At 45.0% G+C, this 14,950-nt stretch overlaps 1 long non-coding RNA gene across 2 annotated transcripts in view; it reads left to right on the top strand.

The window, feature by feature from the left end:
- Positions 1 to 14,950, top strand: part of LOC137521503 (uncharacterized) — a 112,877-nt gene that overhangs the window by 92,780 nt on the left and 5,147 nt on the right. The window contains exon 4 of one of the 2 annotated variants that reach the window (XR_011022141.1): positions 7,716 to 7,839. The exons of the other annotated variant lie outside the window; for it this stretch is intronic. This is a non-coding gene — a long non-coding RNA (uncharacterized lncRNA). Of the gene's footprint in view, positions 1 to 7,715; positions 7,840 to 14,950 lie in introns of those variants that run through there. 2 annotated transcript variants of the gene reach the window in all.

The following is a 14,950-nucleotide window of genomic DNA, read 5'->3' as shown; positions in this document are numbered from 1 at the left end:
ATTGCTTCCTGTAGGTTCCAATGAGAGTCTGGATTCTGGTTGAAGGTATTTTGGACATTTCTCTTTACAAAACATCTCTAGTTCATTTAGGTTTGATGGCTTCCGAGCATGGAAAACTCTCTTGGGCATGGGCGTGGCCGCAGCGGCAGCCCCAGGACCGCCTAACACCCAATGGCGTAAAGTCCTGGGGCTCTGTTTTGCAGGAGATCGCGCGCAGGATGCTCCGCCCCGCCTTCAGTCTCCGAGCAGCTATTGCCGCTCGGGAGACTGTCTATTTCTATGTACAGCGCTGCGATCGGCAGCAGTGCTGTACTGGGGACAGCTGTGTCACACGGCTGTCCCCCTGGGGGAAAAGAGAGCGATCGGCTCTCATAGGCAGAAGCCTATGACAGCCGATCGCCGTAATTGGCTGGCTGTGGGGAGGGAGGGAGAGAGGGAAGGTAATTAAAGAAACAGTTTTTTTTTTAAAAAAGCACCAACAATAATATTTGTAAAAAAATAAATAAACATGGGCGAGCGATCACACCCCATCAACAGAGAGCTCTGTTGGTGGGGAGAAAAGAGGGGGGGGGGGGGGGAATCACTTGTGTGCTGTGTTGTGCGGCCCTGCAGCTTGGCCTTAAAGCTGCAGTGGCCAATTTTACTAAAAATGGCCAGGTCACTAGGGGGGGTTTAGCCCTGCAGTCCTCAAAAGGTTAACTCACACCACAGATTTTTAATTATATTCAGGTCTGGGGACTCAGATGGTCATTCCAGAACGTTGTACTTGTTCCTCTGCATGAATGCCTTAGTGGATTTTGAGCAGTGATTAGGGTTGTTGGCTTGTTGAAAGATCCAGACTTAGCGCAGCTTCAGCTTTGTCACTGATTCCTGGACATTGGTCTCCAATATCTGCTGATACTGAGTGGAATTCATGCGTCCGTCAACTTTGACAAGATTCCCAGTCCCTGCAAAGGCCCCACAGCCCCACAGCATGATAGAACCACCACCATATTTTACTGTAGGTAGCAGGTGTTTTTCTTGGCATGCTGTGTTCTTTTTCCTCCATGCATATAGCCCTTTGTTATGCCCAAATAACTCAATTTTAGTTTCATCAGTTCACAGCACCTTATTCCAAATCGAAGCTGGCTTCTCCAAATGTGCTTTAGCATACCTCAAGCGGCTCTGTTTGTGCTGTGGGTGGAGAAAAGGCTTCCTCTGCATCACTCTCACATACAGCATCTCCTTTTGTAAAGTGCAACGAATGGTTGAACGATGCACAGTGACTCCATCTGCAGCAAGATGATGTTGTAGGTCTTTGGTGCTTGCCTGTGGGTTGACTCTGACTGTTCTCACCATTCGTCGCTTCTATCTATCCGAGATTTTTCATGTTCTGTCAATTCGGGCCTTAACTTGAACTGAACCTGTGGTCTTCCATTTCCTCAATATGTTCCTAACTGTGGAAACAGACAGATGAAATCTCTGAGACAGCTTTCTGTATCCTTTCTCTAAACCATGATGGTGAACAATCTTTGTATTCAGGTCATTTGAAAGATGTTTTGAGACCCCCATGTTGCTACTCTTCAGAGAACATTAAAAGAGGAGGGAAACTTACAATTTACCCCCTTAAATACTCTTTCTCATAATTAGATTCACCTGTGTAGTCACTGAGCTTACCAAGCCAATTTCAGTTCCAATAATTAGTTATAAAGGTTTTGGAATCAATAAAATGACAACAGTGCCCAAATGTATGCACCTGCCTCATTTTATTTAAACAATCATTGTGCACTTCCTGTAAATCCAATAAACTTCATTTCAAAAATTGCTTCTGTCCTAGAGGTGAAAACACATGCGGGCTAAAGTGGTTAAAGGACACAGCTGAGGATATATTTTATTGACTGCCAATATATGAATTATTGAATTTGAGGGTGTAGAAAAAAAAGTGACAGGAAATAATTTAATTGGAGTTTAACTGCCTAGAACTGAAAAAAGGCCTTATTACAATACTTATAAGTATAAAAAAAAGCCTGATAAAAATATTGTGTCTTAAAGGATCTCTGTCACGAAAATCTTAAAATTTAAAATACATGTAAACACATACAAAAAAGAAGTACATTTCTTCCAGAGTAAAATGAGCCATAAATTACTTTTCTCCTATGTTGCTGTCACTTAAAGAGACTCTGTAACAAAATTTTGAGCCTTATTTCTTCTGTCCTATAAGTTACTATTACTGTTCTAATCTAATGTGGTCTGTCTTACTGCAGCCTTTCCTACGTGCACTGTCTCTGTAATAAGTCTTATCTCCTTTCCTCTGTCGTGTCTGTCGGGCTGAGGCTGGAATGTGTGGAATGTGCAGCACTGCTTGTCATTGGCAGAAGCTTTACACACCCCCTCCAAGCTCTGCATGAGTCACACAGTAAGCTAGTTCTCAGCCTATGATACTCTGGTTAGAAGCCAGTCTTTTGTTTGTAAACACTGCCTAAAACTGTTATTTGTACAGAAGGATCCGCAAGCCAATCAATGGTAGAAAAAACGCTGGTATTCTTTATTCAGGAATTCCACATGGCAAATGCAGTAAAATCACAAGGTTCAACTAACGCGTGTCAGGCTTACAATCTGCTCTTAGTCATAGTTCAACTAAAACTGTTAATTACAGGCCAAGATTGCAGCAGGGAGTGGCAGAAACAGCACAGAGGGGTCCAGGAGAACATAATGAAGAGAATGGTATGCTTTTTATTGTAAGAATTCTAGAGTACAGATTCTCTTTAAGTAGTAGAAAGCTGACATTACCGTCAGATTTTGGACTAGCCCATCTTCTCATGTGGTGTTCTCAGGGTTTTCTTTATTTTTGAAAGCACTTAGGCCCGGTTCACATTAGCGTTCCCTATCCGGATTCGCCGGGCCGGAACCGGACCGTATACTGTACAAACGGAACTTACGTTCCGCATAGCAATGCAAAGGCTATGCGGACGTTCACACGTGTCCGTTCCGTACAGTACGGAGCCGGACCGGATCCGGACTCTTTTCCAACATGCGCTATTTTTTGGGTCTGGATCTCCGGCCCACGCACCCGGACCGGAGCCGGACCTGAGCCTGACAGCACCATCCGGAACACAGAAACCAATGGGAAACGGAAGGCACAGAACACACTGCCTACAAACACCTGACGTTCTACCCCACTTCCTATGTGTATCCAAGCGGCCATTTCGGATGGGGACACATGGGCCAAGCATGTCTGGAGTGGAGCAGCAGTGACAGACGTGCTGGAGCTGTTTGGCAAAATGTCGGAGGTGGAAGTGAGGCCTACAGCGGAGGAACCTGATTCTACAGGTGCACCAGGTGCACCTTCTGCCGACCCCAACATTTTTAATTTAAATTTCGCTATTTTTTGCCCACGGATCCGGATGGCAGCCTGATGCATGCCTGATGCAAACGGACCGGATCCGGATCGAATCCGGATCGGAACGGTACGGTGCCGATCCGGATCAGGTCCTGATCAAATCAGGATCCGATCAGGATCCGGTCCGTTTGCATGGCAAAACGCAAGTGTGAACGGGGCCTTAGTGAATGGCAGTTGCTCCGTCCAACTGCCAAAAAAGTGTGCAGGAAGCAGGGAGGCTGGCCAGCATCTTTGTATAAATCCTTTTCAGTGAATGTCTTTATAAAGAATCAAGGCCATGCTGAGAATCCCCCATTAAGCGATGGACTAACCCAAAACCTGTCGGTAATGTCAGATTTCTACTACCTACTGTAAGTGACAGCAACATAGGAGAAAAAGTAATGTATGGCTCATTTTACTCCTGAAGAAATGTACTTCTTATCTGTATGTGTTTTAAATTTTAAGATTTTCATGACAGTTCCTCTTTAAGTAACTGAACCTCTTGAAAGACTTTTGTGGTCGAACAATTAACCACACAAATATGGCAATACATATAAAATTGGCTCTTCAGTATTCATATAGGTATACATACCTCAAATTTCTAAGAAATGTTCTGCTGTATGCATCTTTATGCCCAAGATGTTCTATTACTACCAATGTTCTTGTTGAAAAGTTAATGATCTGTTAGGGACTAATTATATGCTAGGTACACACCAAACAATTTTCTGGCAGATTTACACCTGCCAGATCGATTTTTTCCAACATGTCCGATCTGAAAATCAATTGGAAAATCTATCGAGATTCAGATCGGACATGTTGGAAAAAATCGATCTGGCAGGTAAATCTGCCAGAAAATTGTATGGTGTGTACCTAGTATTACAGTAAAAAAAACTGAAAGTCTTCAGCATATCAGACCTACTCATTGGAAAAAAACAATTGTTTTTACTTGCCGTCACAATCCAATGAGCAACTGTGTTGACAGGGCACACCCATTTCTTTTGTGCAAGATACTTTCTCTGCAAAAGGAATGCTCCAATGTTTCAGGTTGTTCAGAGTATGACTAAAATATTAGAGACACAAGATCGGCGGAACAGCCAGACAACTTGTATTGTTTTAAAAGATAAAAAATATGGCAGCCTCCACATAAATGCCACCTTATGTTCTATTTAAAGCAAATCTAAAAAAAAACAAAAAAACAAAAAAAAACCACCCACACGACACTCATCTAGGGAGAGGGAATGCTCTGGATCGTACAACACATTCCTTGTCCTCTCCCAGTGTCCTTGTTGTAGCAGCGATGTTTCCTGTTCAAATTTTCTTCCTCCAGGAGCCCTCGGAAGCACTCACATCCAAATGGTTCTGTTGAGTACGTGCAAAGACTGGTGGTTCTGTACTGTACATATGCTCAGTATGGAGCTGCCCATCCTCAGAAAGCATTTGAGGACACAAGTGCTATGGAGATCCCCAAAGGTGTATTTCATGCACATGCAATGAGGGTGACAGTGCTGGAATGTGGACACCGAGGGAGGACTGGGAAGTCTCTATAGCAGTGGCATAGCTAGAGATCACGGGGCCCCATAACAACACTGTCAAGGGGCCCTCCAATGTAGGCAATCTTAAGCGATGCAATGAACGTGAGTTAATTGGGCAATTTATATCTTATACAATCAACACTACACATAGTTTATAGGCACTGAGACAAAGTCATAGGGTGGAGAAACACAAGAAAGTTAATGGTGAATTAAGTACCACCTGGGCCCCCTATGCTCCAGGGCCCCAAAGCAGCTGCTATGGCTGCTATGGCTATTGCTATGCCCCTGCTCTATAGCAGGGGTCCCCAACCACCGTGCTGTGGCCCACTGCCAGTCTGTTGGCAGTTTTCCTCCGGGCCGCGGCGTGTCTGACCTCTTGCCCCTCCCCTCGCGGCCGCCGCTCCTGTTACCTTATGAGCGGGCGGCCGCTTCCTTCCTCATATACCCCCAGACGCTGCCCTCCTCTTATCCGCATCTGGTATTACAGCATCGCGTATTGCGGCTGCTGTAGGGAGGGAAGGAAGCGGGGCAGGGTTCCCATGTAACGGCGATGCATATCGCCGCTACAGGAAGCCGCTGCCACGCTTCCTTCCCTTTCTTACAGCAGCCGCAATACGCGATGCTGTAATACCAGATGCGGATAAGAGGAGAGCGGCGCCTGGGAGAATATGGAGAAGGATGCAGCCGCCTGCTCATAAGGTAACAGGAGTGGCGGCCGCAGGGGGGGGCACTACCTACCTACCTACCCACCCATACTAGGGCGCTATACTAGCTATACTAGGGCGCTATACTAGCTATACTGGGCACTATACTAGCTATACTGGGCACTATACTAGCTATACTGGGCACTTTACTAGCTATACTGGGCACTATACTGGGCACTATACTAGCTATACTGGGCACTATACTAGCTATACTGGGCACTTTACTAGCTATACTGGGCACTATACTAGCTATACTGGGCACTTTACTAGCTATACTGGGCACTATACTACTGGGCACTTTACTAGCTATACTGGGCACTATACTAGCTATACTGGGCACTATACTAGCTTCCTGGGAACTTTACTAGCTATACTGGGCACTATACTAGCTATACTGGTGCACTACCTACCCATACTGGGACTATACTAGCTATACTGGTCACTATACCAGCTATACTGGGGCACTATACTAGCTATACTGGGGTAACTATACTAGCCATACTGGGGCAACTAAACTACCTATACTGGGGCAACCCCCGTAACCCGCTGCGCATGACACAGTCCACTAGGTCACGCAGGTTGGGGACCCCTGCTCTATAGGATACAAAGCTTTACCCCTCCATAGGCAATTGTTACTTTTTGCCTTAAATTTTACTTTAAGGTACAGTTGACCATAGATGAAGCAAGAAAAAGGTAACGGAAATAAATTATATGAAGAATAGCTTTTTAAATTGTAACTATACATGCACAAAACAATACTTTAAAGCAGGGATCCTCAACCACCGGTCAGCGGCCCAATACCGGGCCACAGGACATGTTGTGCTGCCTCTCCAGTGCCGCGGCTGTAACTCAATCTCTTTTTTGTGGCAGCGAGTTATATTACCAATTTATGCCGGGATGATCTTATTAAATGTCAACTCAAAGAATAGAACGTTTGGTGTAAGGCAAAAGAGCCAGCCGGTTGGAGGAGCCATCCTGTCTAATAGGGATGATCAAATATATGCAAATTCTTCCAAGTTGACGCAAACATATGCAAATTTTATGCAAATGTATGCAGTTTGAAAATGGACCAATCAATTTAAACCTGGGTTTAAACTGATTGGACCATTTTCAAACTGCATACATTTGCATAAAATGTGCATAATTTTGAAAGAATTTGCATCTCATTGATCATCCCTACAGGGCAGGACATCACAAAATAAATTAGCTAGGAGCTGTAGGAGCATGGCACAATTATAGAGGACTCCCCTGTAACCCTTTAGACATGACCTCTTGCCCCTCCCCCCGCTAAATACTTATTTTTGAGGGTACTTCTGTCTACCTTAAACTAAAGGGCCCCTGTAGCTACCTATGACGAGCAAGGGAAGTAAAAGAGAAGTGACAGCTGGGCCAGCCAGCACATTTGCAGTGCGGTTCAGTGGGGGTTTGTAGGTTCATGGAGGGCGAAGTCTAAAGTGCCAGGACAACTGTGCCTATAGGGTCCTGTGTGAGGTAAATCCGGGCCTGGGTAAGAGTTAATTTATTCTTACACATACAGTCCCCTATTAACAACCCAGTTTCATACACCAAAATATGAAATACTGGTTTGGTTAATTTCATTGCTACATTTTAAAATAGTGTTATTATTTGTCATGTGTTTGTTATTATTTGTCATGTGTGGGCAGCACGGTGGCGTAGTGGTTAGCTCTCTCGCCTTGCAGCGCTGGGTCCCTGGTTCGAATCCCAGCCAGGGCACTATCTGCAAAGAGTTTGTATGTTCTCTCCGTGTCTGCGTGGGTTTACTCCGGGCACTCCGGTTTCCTCCCACATTCCATAAACATACAGTTAAGTTAATTGGCTCCCACTAAAATTGGCCCTAGACTACAGTACTTACACTACATAATATAGACATATGGCAATGGTAGGGATTAGATTGTGAGCTCCTTTGAGGGACAGTTAGTGACAAGATATATATATGCTCTGTACAGCGCTGCGTAATATGTCGGCGCTATATAAATACTAAATAATAATAATAATGTGTTTTGTTAAAAAAAAGCACAATGAAACAAGCAAATGTTGTTTATTCATAGTTCACGTGTGCATACATTTGGTTGTTACAGCTAATCGTTATTCTTACTCTAGGTATCTGAAACGTCTGAAATGATAGGCATGGACCTAATTGGCCCATATCCCAAAACTCCACGTGGAAAATGCAGATTTATGGAACCTCTACCATCTTTCTCGTAACTGTGGAACTTTTCTTACATTCTCCATGGCTTTCTGTTTCATCTGAACTGTCAGAAGGCAAGTCAGCTTTTGGAGATACGCTTTTAGCCAATTCTACATCTTTCTCTTCTAATTGATAGAAATCCTTCTCAAATGAACTGTTCTTGTGAGGCTGCAGATGGGAAAGGCTGATGTTTGTTTTTACAACCTTACCAGTGCCGTTACATAGTGTAACAGTTTTGTCAGAAATGGCTTCGATAGTGTATGGACCATCAAAGTCAGCCTGTAGCCTCCCTCCTTTTCTTCATCTTTTCTGCATATTGTAGTACAGCACTTGATCTCCAAGTTGATCGTTGATATTCTTATACTTTATAATTGTCTTTTTTATGTAACCAATTCTTTGCCTCTCTTGAGACTTTGCTATATTGATAGCTATGGTTTCGGACATTTTCTTTTTCAGGATTTTCTTTTTTTTGTAATTTCTTGTTGAATTTCAAACTCATCTAGGTTTGGGAAAGTGATTGAGTTGAGCTAAGAAAAAGGAAATAAAATGTAATAAATATATTTCACACTTTTTATCCCAAAACCCCTTTGAAAATTGATTAATTACTGGAAGTTCTTTATGCACTTCAGATGATCGGACTTTGTGTTGAAACATAACATGAAACGGACTACACTTTGTTCCCATGTCAATTTTAGAACATATTAAAAATAGAGTCGAGCCAAGAAACTCGTCCCAATTGAGTCAACCTGCCTCATACAGGTTGACGCAACCATCCTGGCTAAATCAAGCTGCATGAGTGACAAAAGGATTACTTACTGATGTAGCCATATGGGGGAAGGCTCTGGATTACTTAGGCAAGTATCTATTTTATATCTGTTTGGTTTCAGGTTCGTATAAAAGGTATTGCTAGTGCTGGTCAAACATTTCCTTGCTGTGTAAAATACACGATTATCTAAATAAAATTCCTAATATTATTATCAATTGCTATATGTCACTGGAGGCTACAAACCGTGTACAGTTGATTACACACAATAGTTGAAAGAGCAAAACAGATATTGTTAATGTTTCGAATATTGCAGCTTTGTCTCCATGGAAAGAATATCACGTATTGAAGTGATCTTAATCTACAAGGATTCCGTCTTGGAACTAAAATAATTCAGACACTAAAAATAATCTAATGAATACATAACAGAAAAATGTTAGCGGGTTTGTTCCCCTGAAAATGCACCTCCATGTTTACTTCATGCTATAACTATTCTGTAAATTACACCAAGTATACAATAAATAGTATCAAACGAGATAAAGACTTACCGGTACTTCATTCACAAATTCCCATCCCTGGTCTGTCTGGATATGTTTTGGGCAGCCCTGAACATAAATTCAATTATAAAGTTTTCTTGCAATTCCAATAGCAGATTTAGTTTGCAGGGGATGAATGTACACCTATTTACTATAATACTTGACAATCGTAAGAATGTAGACTTTTCCACTTGGAGTTTGGGGATAAGGGCCAATTAGGTCCATGCATATAATTTCCCATGTTTCAGATACTTAGAATAACAATTAGCTGCAACAACCAACTTTATGCACACACAAACTATGAATAATTTGAATATTATACTGACATACAAAAATCAAACATGACCTACAAAAGAATACCATACTATACTAAAATGTTTGGCTAGTGAGAATGCATGACCAAGTAGCCATATGCGTTAAGAAATATTGTTATTCAATATACATATACAACCTCTTCCGTGATAGTTACCACCAACATAATGTAATCATACAAATGATGTCGAGGAGTTCTATGCATGTCACATATTTTTCTTTGTCATTACTGCACATTGTGGAATAGATGACTGTTTTTATTATATGGCTCATGGTTTATTTAATGGGGTATATGTTTTATTTCACTAAATAAAATAAATGCCTACTTAGGTGCAATCAGCAAACACAGTGTTTAATTTCACTAGTTTGGCCCTCCAGCAGCCTCAAGAAGAGTGAACTGGTGCTCTGTTTAAAATGTACCAGAACCACTGATTTAGAACATGGTACAAATGGGATGGTACAAATGAGAGAAAATTAAGTTGTGGTTGCTTTAAAAAGGTGTTAGTCAACAGGAAAAAAAATATAGAACACAGTTTGTAAGATGAAAGGTTTCAACCGCAAAAAATACAGAAAACAGTGTGCAAGATAAGAGATTTCAAGAAGAAAAAATTGCAGAAGACTGTTTGCAAGATAAAAATTTCAACAGTAAAAAATAGAGAAAACAGTTTGCAAGATCAAAGAATGATGACTAAACATAAGAATATCCATACATTACTCGATGTATGTGCAGATCGATCATGAGATAGATCCTTCTCTGATCGAATCTGATCAGAGAGGTATCTGCTGCCTGCCCTGCACTGCACACTGATTTCCAATAGATTTCAGCATGAAATGTATCAGAAATTGGCCTAGCGAAGCTGTCTCCACCACCTGCTTGGCCACCTCCCAAGTGTATGTGTCTCCTCCCCCGCCCGTGCCCAGGGTTAAAAGCTCACCTCTCCATGACTCACGTGACTCGGCACTTGTTGTGACGTCCTGTCTGAGTCAGGAGCAGTGGGCCTCTTTTCTTGTGGTGCCGTTATTAATCTCTGAGACATCTATGTGACAGGCCACGGTAGCAGCAGTGCAACGCAATGCAACGGAAATGGTCCAGCCGACACTGAAGCTGCAGTGCATTTATGAGCGGTGAACGTAGTAGTGAATGGCACACGACTCCATGGGAGTCAATTGCACCATAATCACTCTGTGATGTGCGCATGTGCAGATAGGAGGAATTGCTGTGACTCAGTGGCGTACCTAGGGCATTTGACACCCGGTGCTGGGTATTATAAGACACTCCCCACCCAAAAAAAGGAAAGGAGTGAGTGCGGCATGCTAAGCACGACACGGCGGGTAATGCCAGGTATAGGTGCCCCCAGTATAGGTAATATAGTTGCCCCAGTATAGGTAGCATAGTTGCCCCAGTATATGTAATAAGATTACCCCCAGTATAGATAGCTAGTATAGTTGCCCCAGTATAGGTAGTATGGTTGCCACCCGTATAGGTAGTTTGGTACCCCAGTATAGCTAGTATAGTTGCCGCCAGTGTAGGAAGTATAGTTTCCCCAATACAGGTAGTATAGTTGCCCCAATGTAGGTAGTATAGTTGCCCCAGTATAGCAAGTATAGTTGCCCCCAGTGAAGGTAGTATAGTTGCCCCAGTATAGCTAGTATAGTTTCCCCAGTATAGCTAGTATAGTTGCCCCCAGTGTAGGTAGTATAGTTGCCTCCAGTGTAGGTAGTATAGTTGCCTCCAGTGTAGGTAGTATAGTTGCCCTCAGTATAGCTGGCCCCAGAAGGGGGATGCAGTGCAAGAAGGAGAGGCAGTGGGGACAGCAACGGGGAGGGGGGCCACAACCGCCCCACCTTCACCTGGGTCCCCTCTGTCACGGAACAGCCATGAGAAACGCAGGCGAATTGGAAGGATCCGCGCAGTCCAATTTCTGATCGCTCTCTGGCTAAATTTGTGCAGCCATTGCAGTAATCAGAAACCGACATTCCTGTTTTTTTTTTTTTTTTTTTTATATAAAGACAGTTCCTTCCCCCCAAAAGGCAGGAGCCTGCTGTAGCTGTCCCCAGGATCAAGCTGTGCTGATGGCCCATCCATCAGATAGAGCTGATACGCAGCATGGCAGATCCAATTTAGTTGGGAAAAGTTAGACACTCTGGCTACTATCCCAGCAGGGGAGCTGACACGTAGCTTGCTGCCCCCAAGCTTCAAAAGAGCCTTCACTTAGGAATGACCTGCTGTAAATCCCAGATGTATATCATATTCCATAAACTGCTATATGTGTCATATTTTCTGTGTTGCCAGGCTGGCAGACCCTCCAAACTAACAGGGCATGATGGGCCCTGTCTGGCGCTGGTTCTGAGGAAGTTTCAGAACATTCTGAGGTAAAGACTGCCAGTTAGGCAGTTCGAAAGTGCCCTGATGATACCACAGGGGTCCTACCCCTAATGTTGAAATCCGCACATGGTAATCCCCTGACAGGGCACTCAGGTGTCCGCAAGACACTTGCCTGTATTCAGAAACCGTTTTATTGGCCCAGGATGAACAGGGATGTAGCCAAATACTGAAAGGCATGTGCCGTCTGTCAGGAGCTGGGAAGGTCCAGGGATTCCCGCGGGGTTCCCTTAGGTCCACAGCCACTTGGTAGGGAAACCCTGCGTGGGCTGGCTGTTGACCTACCCAACCTACTGCCCGTTGTCAGCAGTCCTGGCAGACGCCCCACCCGAACGCAGTGGCGCAAACACCCTGTCCAGAACGGTCCATGTCGGGTCAAGCCTTAGGGTAGCAGACAGCGACTTGTCCAGGTGAACCGAGCCACAGGCTCCATTAAGTTCTCCCGCCGTACCGGCAGCTCGAGACCCGTCAGCCAGGTTAGCAGCAACGTCACACATCTTGCTGATACATTTCTATCTGCCTTCTCCCCAGGGGGTGCTGTCACGAAACAGCCGTGAGAAACGCGGGCGAATTGGAAGGATCCGCGCAGTCCAATTTCTGATCGCTATCTGGCTAAATTTGTGCAGCCATTGCAGTAATCAGAAACCGACATTCCTGGTTTTTCTTTTTTTTTTTTTTTATTATATAAAGACAGTTCCTTTCCCCCAAAAGGCAGGAGCCTGCTGCAGCTGTCCCCGGCATCAAGCTGTGCTGATGGCCCATCCATCAGATAGAGCTGATATGCAGCATGACAGATCCAATTTAGTTGGGAAAAGTTAGACACTCTGGCTACAATCCCAGCAGGGGAGCTGACACGTAGCTTGCTGCCCCCAAGCTTCAAAAGAGCCTTCACTTAGGAATGACCTGCTGTAAATCCCAGATATATATCATATTCCATAAACTGCTATATGTGTCATATTTTCTGTATTGCCAGGCTGGCAGACCCTCCAAACTAACAGGGCATGATGGGCCCTGTCTGGCGCTGGTTCTGAGGAAGTTTCAGAACATTCTGAGGTAAAGACTGCCAGTTAGGCAGCTAGAAAGTGCCCTGATGATACCACAGGGGTCCTACCCCTAATGTTTGGTATCAGGCTGCTGGGTAAATCGAGACAGACCTGAAAATGTTAGTAAATCTGCCCTGACCTGTACGGTTCTGTGAGATAGAGCCCATATCGGGTTAGATATGATTTTTGGTCCCCAGGACAAGGGGAGGACTCATCTCATATTCTAAGGGGGTGTGTGGCTCCCGCCCTCACTCCCTCCTACTGGATCAGGGGCATAAGAATGGCAGAGGAGACAAACTCAGTGTCCTCCACTTTGAACATCTTACTGAATTACATCCTTGCCAGCTTGAGGATATGCTGGCATCTGATTTATTTGGACTTTGTTACTGAACTGAACCAAGAACTTTCCCAGAACGGACATATTTCCACAAACCCTAAGTATTTTCTCCCTTTTTATTTCATACTGGCTATTAACCACCCTGGCGTTCTGATTAAATCGCCAGGGTGGCTGCGGGAGGGTTTTTTTTAAATAAAAAAAAAACTATTTCATGCAGCCAACTGAAAGTTGGCTGCATGAAAGCCCACTAGAGGGCGCTCCGGAGGCGATCTTCCGATCGCCTCCGGCGCCCAGAATAAACAAGGAAGGCCGCAATGAGCGGCCTTCCTTGTTTTGCTTATATCGTCGCCATAGCGACGAGCGGAGTGACGTCATCGACGTCAGCCGACGTCCTGACGTCAGCCGCCTCCGATCCAGCCCTTAGCGCTGGCCGGAACTTTTTGTTCCGGCTACGCTGGGCTCAGGCGGCTAGGGGGGCCCTCTTTCGCCGCTGCTCGCGGCGAATCGCCGCAGAGCGGCGGCGATCAGGCAGCACACGCGGCTGGCAAAGTGCCGGCTGCCTGTGCTGCTTTTTATTTCGTTAAAATCGGCCCAGCAGGGCCTGAGCGGCAGCCGCTGGCGGTGTTGGACGAGCTGAGCTCGTCCAGACCGCTCAGCTGGTTAATGTCTCAATAATTGTTGATTGTAATGATTGTCTGTATATATTAATTATTTATCTTGCATTAATAAACGACGTTCAAAGGTCCTTTGTTTATTCAGCTACCCTGCTATTCAGCCATACACAGAAACTAATCCCAGGTCTCTGGAGAGTCACTACTTTTGTTGCTAGCTAGATAGAATAAATTGTGTTTAACCGTTTTATTTGTAGATCTAGGAATAGCCAGTCAGTGACTCCTGCGGTCTCAGAAAACCGCGGTGGTGGCAGTTATACCCTGAAATAGTGTGTAAAGTGTATTTCCGTAACCCACAGGCTCCCTTCTGGTTTGTCTGCGGCCAATTCCCAACGGTTTCTTCACATTGACTGCGACCACAGTTTGCACGATCCGTGCGCTGAAACCGTTTGGAAGGCATTTCGCGTTCCAGCCACCAGGGCTCCTGTGACACCCTCCTTCTGCACTCTCCCCCTCCAGATATGTGGGTGGCAGGAGGGCGCGGCGGGCGGGTGGGTGGAGAATAACTAATTTAATTCTTGTGTTCCAGCTGTTGGAACGCTGCGTCGCCGTCACGTGGCACAGCTCTCCACCTTAAATGTCACTCACTGTGCTTCCACTAATCAGGAAGCTGAGTGGGCGGCATTGAAGGCGGAGACCTGTGGCAACAGTGATGCACCAGCTCCAGTGCTCCAGCATGAGGTGAGTTATTCTTTGCCTGCCCACCGCGCCTGCCTGCTGCTCGCATATCTGGAGGGGCAGAGTGCAGAAGGAGGGGACCCAGGTGAGGGAGGGTGGGATCTGGCCCCCCTCCCCGCTGCCGCTCCTTCTTACGCAGCTTCCTCTCCTACTCATACTCTATGGGAAGCCTTTGTGACACCCTTCTCCCTGTCAGTTACCTGGTGCGCCACGCCCCCTGGCGCCCAATGGAAGAAACACCCCTGCTGTGACTTACTTCCTGCAGTAAGTATGTCACTGAGCAGGGGGTGGGGTCATGCAGATTTCCCTGTTAACGCAGTCTGCCGCAGGGAAAAAAATACAGGCAGTAGTGCGATATGATGCACTGCAGTAGGGCTCTTATGCCATGTGCCAATCACACTGCATGCGTGAAAGGATCTTAAAA

The sequence above is a fragment of the Hyperolius riggenbachi genome, chromosome 6, assembly GCF_040937935.1.
Source record: "Hyperolius riggenbachi isolate aHypRig1 chromosome 6, aHypRig1.pri, whole genome shotgun sequence".
NCBI classification, from domain to species: domain Eukaryota; kingdom Metazoa; phylum Chordata; class Amphibia; order Anura; family Hyperoliidae; genus Hyperolius; species Hyperolius riggenbachi.
This window is presented reverse-complemented; position numbering and strand designations above follow the sequence as displayed.